Source organism: Chenopodium album, chromosome 9 (assembly GCF_948465745.1).
Source record: "Chenopodium album chromosome 9, dcCheAlbu1.1, whole genome shotgun sequence".
NCBI classification, from domain to species: Eukaryota; Viridiplantae; Streptophyta; class Magnoliopsida; order Caryophyllales; family Amaranthaceae; genus Chenopodium; species Chenopodium album.
The window spans coordinates 11,929,049-11,935,665 of record NC_137842.1 but is presented as its reverse complement, the minus strand read 5'-3'; the positions used below and the strand labels follow the sequence as shown (position 1 = coordinate 11,935,665).

The 6,617-nt window shown below is 40.3% G+C and overlaps 1 non-coding gene across 1 annotated transcript; it reads left to right on the top strand.

The window, feature by feature from the left end:
- The first annotated feature begins 2,979 nt into the window (after window positions 1-2,979).
- LOC145560976 (small nucleolar RNA R71) lies at window positions 2,980-3,086 on the top strand. The gene has a single exon (XR_014093563.1). It is a non-coding gene; the product is annotated as a small nucleolar RNA R71 (small nucleolar RNA).
- The last annotated feature ends 3,531 nt before the right edge of the window (window positions 3,087-6,617 follow it).

Below are 6,617 nucleotides of genomic sequence, written 5' to 3'. Positions count from 1 at the left end.
GAGAAAGTGGGAGAAAATAGGTGGGAAATGTAGAGGAAGATGTGAGGATTAATAATATGTAAGAATTTTGAGGTTTTGATGGATGAATTTGAGGAGATCTTGGATTGAAAGTGTAGTTGAAGGTGTAAAAATGGAGGTTTTAGAGAGATAAAGTAATGGAGAAGAAGATGAAATAAGAAGAAAGAGAGGAAATAAAGAAGAGGAAAAGTTTAAAGGGACGACTAAAATAGGCGTGCCCGATCGGGCGAGCCTCGCCCAATCGGGCGAATAATGCTGAAGTCCAGAATCTCAGTTCCGCGCCTGATCGGGGGAGCTCTGCCCGATCGGGCGCGAACACGAACGAAAATTTTGCCCTTTCATTCGCCCGATCGGGCGAGCTTCGCCCGACATATCTTTTCCTTCACTCGATTTGCGCCCGATCGGGCAACCTCGCCCGATCGGGCAAAATTTACTCGAGTTTCTGACTGAACTTGCGCGCCTGATTGGGCAACCTCGCCCGATCGGGCGGGATAAGCTCCGCTTTCCAGCTCCCCTTGCGCGCCCGATCGGGCGAAATTAAGGCTGGAATTTTGCCTTGCTTGCGCGCCCGATCGGGCCCGTGCCCAGTCAGACTTCCTTAGCTTTTTCTTCGTCTTCAGATTTCTCTAAGTCTTTTGACCTCTTAAACCTATACCTGTACAAAAACACTTATAAACGGTAAAATTTCACTCTCCTCGCCTCACTAAAATAAAAATAAAAATAAATAAAAAGGAAAACTAGTCTAGAAAGCAAGAAATACTGGTTGCCTCCCGCAAAGCGCTGGTTTATCTAGGTCCCGCACGACCTTCTTACTAAGTACAATATCTAGGACCCTTGGCCTAACGCTTGATCGGGTGGTTTCTCACCCGGTCTAGCGATGTTCAGGCTGCGATGCGGCTTCCTGACATACCCTGTGGGACGCCAAATCACCTTATCTGGTGGATCCTCCTTGACTTGGACTGGGGGATCTTCAATGCTACGCACTAAAAATCCTTCTTCGATCGAAGGTTGCTTCAAATTGTCATTGCGTTCAACACTTGCAACTCGATTTGGCGGAACACTTACCGTAGGCTCGATTCGCACAACTTGCTTGATCGGTTCCACCTGTTCATCCCCGAAACCAAGACCAACAGTGTAAAACGCTCTTTCTATTGCATCGACTTCCTTCTGCCATTTGTCTATCTCATCTGAAAAGGATGCAACACAAGATACCGCCTCCAAGGGATCTTTTTCAAGAGCTTGGGGCTTGTTATAATAATTTTCAACCACATTAACACTGAAACATTTCTCCTCAGTCATGGAGCTTTTAGGGGCATTATTCAGATTAAAAACAACTTTATCATCCCCTACTGATAATGTTAACTTACCACTTCTTACATCTATGACTGCTCCTGCAGTGTTAAGGAATGGTCTACCCAAAATAATTGGGGTTTGCATATCCTCAGCCATATCAAGAACAACAAAATCTACAGGTATATAAAATTTACCTCCTCTAACGGGGACATCCTCTAAAACACCTAAGGGGTATTTGAAAGAACGGTCGGCCATTTGTAGAGTTATATTGGTAGCTTTTAATTTACCCATATTCAACTTAGAACACACAAATATTGGCATGACGCTAACACTAGCACCCAAATCACATAATGCATTATCAATCAAGAGATTACCAATATGACAAGGGATAGAAAAACTACCCGGATCTTTTAATTTAGGTGGAGACTTATTTTTGAAGTATGACACTACACTCTGCAGTGAAAGCTACCGTCTCTACCTCACTAATAGACCTTTTTCTCGTCAATATTTCTTTCATAAATTTTGCATACGAGGGGATTTGTGTGATCAATTCAGTAAAGGGAACTGTTACCTTCAAATCTTTTACCACCTCCAGGAACTTACCAAACTGCTTGTCCAAGTTTGTCTTCAATTGAAGATTGGGGAATGGAAGTTTGATAATTAGCTTTGGAGCATTATTACTCTTGTCTGGAGTAGCCACCTTCTCTGGAGTTGTACCCTGCAATGTAGAATTGCATATGTTAGTATTATCTTTTAGCCCTGCAGGGCTATCAACTACATTGTTTGGTTTAACGGAATCAAGATTAGCATTATTTAATAAAACAGGTTCATCAACTCCGGGCATAGAGGGCCCTTCATAGTTTGAACCACTCCTTAGAGTAATTGGAAATGCTTGATCCGTAGGCCTAGTCGGCTGTGCCGGCAGAGCTCCCTGTTGGCGGGCTTGTAGGGTAGCAGAGAGTTGCGCAATTTGATTATCTACAATTTTATTACGCGCTAGAATTTGATCAATTGTTGCATCTCTGCTCTCAATGTGCTTTTGCATATTAACCAACATTGCTCTAATTTCCACCAGAGAAGGGTCAGAAGATAAGGAGGGTTGTTGTGGTTGGTTCTTCTGGCTAGCATTGGGATGATAATATTTCTGCTGCTGTTGCTGTGGTGCCTGTGGTTCTTGTGGTGGTGGATTTTGAACATTAGTTCTCCGGTAGGAAAGGTACGGATGATTCCGATACCCAGAATTGTAGGTGTTGGAGTATGGGTTATTCTGCCTATAAGCTTGGAAGGCATTAACTTGCTCCACGGAACTCCTGCAATCTTGCTCCCAATGACCTACAATACCACAATTTTCACAAAAAGCCTCATTAGAATTATTATTAATCGCAGAAACATTAGCTACATTAGCAGTGCTCAGATTATCTAATTTTTGGCAAATAGAGGTTAGTTGAGCTTGCAAAAAAGGATACAGAGTCGACACTATGCTTCCCCTTGTTAGCAAATCCTCTAGGGTTCCCGTATTGAGAATTGTGTATCGCCATGTCTTCAATAACCTGACTTGCATCTTCAACATCAAGATTCATAAATCTCCCACTAGCTGCAGAATCTAAAATTATTCGAGAAGAATTTCCAAGGCCATTATAAAAGGCTTGGATTAACTACCATTGTGCTAAATTATGGTGGGGGCAATCTCTTTGTAAATCCTTGAACCTCTCCCAAGCCTCATATAAAGATTCGTCGACTTATTGGGCAAAGTTCTGGATCGCACTCCGTAGTACGACTGTTCTCTCTGCAGGGTAATACTTGTTATAGAAATTCAGAACAAGAGTTTCCCAGTCAGTTATACCAAGTGTAGTTCTATTTAAGCCATTAAACCACAATTTAGCTTTTCCAGTTAAAGAGAAAGGAAAGAGAATCTCCCTGATCTGGTCTTGAGTGACCCCGGCTTGCCTGATGGTGTTGCAATATTGACAATAGTCGACAATGTGAAGATTCGGGTCTTCACCCTTAGCTCCACTGAATTGCTTCCTCTCTATCATCGTTATAAATTGAGGTTTAATTTCAAATTGAACCCTATCAAGAGCCGGAGTAGGGGTGAGATGTGGAAAATCCGTAAGCTTTAGTTGTGAATAATCACTAAGCTTCTTTGGAGCCGTCATCTCTGATTCTGCGTCTGATGATGCCTCTAAATCGCTAGAACCAGTCGGAGGATCGCGGTGATTATTGTTATTATCACCAGGATTTGCTTGTAGAGATTTTTCTGTCTATGGAAGGAACTTTCGATCTTAGGATCGAATGGGATGTAACCTGATCTGGAACACCTGGGCATAAACAAAAACTAGAAGCAAATGTGAGATTTGTCTCAGAGAACTAACGCTCTCTGAGACAAAAGGGAAATAATCTAGACTATAAAAACAATCAGAAATAAAAAATAAAACCGTTGCCCCGGCAACGGCGCCAAATTTTGACAGGGTAAAGTCGTATCTCTTAATAAAAAATAATTCCTAAATCCTCTAACTAAAGCAGATAGGGAAGTAGGGTCGATCTCCACAGGGAAACAAGTCTTCCTATCCCTAATTAGCAATAATCTAGATTATGAAATAACCAATATTTATATTTGAATAAGAAACTAAACTACTAAGATTGAGGATAGGGAGAAAACAATATATAAAAGGATCTAGGGCATAGCTTCACCAATAAATAATACTCCAGGGTAAAACATAATAATCAATCATTGACATTGCATAAATAACATGATTAACAGGCTCTCGCAATCTATTAATCAACATAGATCTAACAGGCTCTCGCAATTTACTAGATCTAAGTTCTTATTGAAAATAGCCTTTAATATCAAATTAACATCTGCTCGATTCATCAATTCAATATTGCTATACTTTTACAAGCCGCAATTGAAAAACGTTAAAACAATTCAATAAGAAATTATCATGCAATACCAATAATCAATAATAGTCAATCATCAATGCATCAATTAACCAGATTGTAAAGGGCTTTCGCTACGTATTACAATCACACAATTAATTTACCGGTATTAAATCTCATCTCTCGAATCTCGACCTAACCATTTATAAATTAATCTGCCTATTGAAACTAGACCTAAACATCAACTCTCATCTCTCGAATCTCGAATCAATGTTGTCAAACTCATGCATAAAAGATAGGCCTAATCTAGTCACAGAACATTAAATCAATCAATAGGAAATTAATCTAGCATTGATAATCAACAACAATAAATTACCCCTTCATATTATTTATGGATCCTCATAAACCCTAGAAATAAAACTACTCACACATAGTAGAAATTAAACTAATCAAAGCAATAAAGCAAAACATGATAAAAGGAATAAAGTAAATAACTAAGATTAAGAGAAGAGAAATAGTTACCAAACTAATCTGTATTAATGGAAATAATCAAGAACAAGAGTTGAGAGAAGAGTTAAGAGAGAGAAAAGATCCTAAGTAGAGAGAGAAAGTCTAAAAAAAGAAGATCCCCCAAATTCCGTACAAAGCTCATATATAAACGTTTCCTAAAACAAAAATTAAAACTAACTAATCAGGTCCTGTAGAAACACGCGCCCAATCGGGCGAAGGGCCGCCCGATCGGGCCCGCCTTTTTCTTCGCATTCCTTCTCCGCAGCATCGCCCGATCGTGCTAGATGCTCGCACGATCGGGCGCGCTATAAGCACGCACAACACCGACGCCGCGCCGCGCCCAATCGAGCGACCTCTTGCCCGATCGGGCCCTTGCTCCAATTTGAGGCTCGAACTTTGATTGGGCTTGATTTCTCGGCCTAATCCGGATTTCCTCCTCGGGTCTTGAATACTTGGTCCAAAATGCCTCGGGATCCCAATTACCGAGCCCTTAATCACCGGCTCTCACCGATCCTGGGCTTCAAAAGTGGTCGTGTCCTCCTAGCTTCCGTAGTTGATCCATAAAGCCCGGGAAAATGCTCCAAGAGTGCAATTTCCTGTAAAATACAACTAAAACTACGAAAACACTAGAAAACACAAATTAGTAATAAAAGTGGCCCGAAAGAGCCAAAAACACTACTAATAACGACCAAGGGACGGGGGTAAAACACTATATAAAATGGACATATCAAACTCCCCCAAGCCAAACCTTTGCTTGTCCCTAAGAAAAGATCTCATCAATGAATCAATAAATATGCTTCACCCCAAAAGTAAAAATCAAGCACAAACGATTCAAGGTAGATCAAATAAACATGCTTCAAAATCAACCAATCAAATCCATCTAATTACCAATCTTCCCTACCAATTGTCAAACAGAGCAAACCACAAGAGCATATAGAATTCAAGACTAGTGCTCACACACTCAACTCTCATTTGTGTGGTGAGTAAAAGATGTACTCGATCGCTCTCCATCCAACCCCTTTATGTGAACAATGCCCTCCCTACTCACACTCTCGTGTGTATAAAACAATGAACGCTCAATCCTACTAGTCGACTCGAAATATGCCAAATCATAACTTTCATTGATAAATAACACTTTCACATTCATACAATTCTATGCACAAAGGTCGGAAGGTCTTTAAAGCTTGTAATGTAAGGCTAGGGTAAAGGGTAGGATAAATTTGGGAATAAGTGAGAGAAAAGCTATGCTTAAAGGAGCCATATCCTAATAAAACCCATGATCAAAATAAATAATGATCATACATCTCCTAAATAACCAACTCTAACATCAACCAAATATACTCCAATCATAATAAATAAACCCAACTCTTACAATTTCACTCATAAGATATAATAATGAAGAAGTAGAGTGAATAAACAAACTTTATTTTCCAAACTTGAATATTTTTTTCATTGAAGCTCTATTATTTTTCTTTGATCAACCTCCAACTAGAATATTTGAACACTTTTCTTTTCTTTGGAAGTTCACTTATTTTTTTTCACATTTTTTTCTTGAACTTCTTTTTTTTTTTTTTTTAACATCATGCTTTATTTTTTCAAGAAAATATAACTATCAAACTCATCAAAAATAAACATGATCAACAACAAAACAACTTCTCAAAACAACTTCGCATTCCTTCTCCGCAGCATCGCCCGATCGTGCTAGATGCTCGCACGATCGGGCGCGCTATAAGCACGCACAACACCGACGCCGCGCCGCGCCCAATAAGGCCATGAAGCAGGGATCACAGTCACTGTAGTCATTCCTCCAGACAGATCTAGGACTCTTCTGTCCCCGAGGAGAACCACCACTGCCTGAAGCCTTCTCAGGCGTCTCCTTCTTCTCCGCCGCAGCAACTTTTGGGCTCCTGTAGGGAATA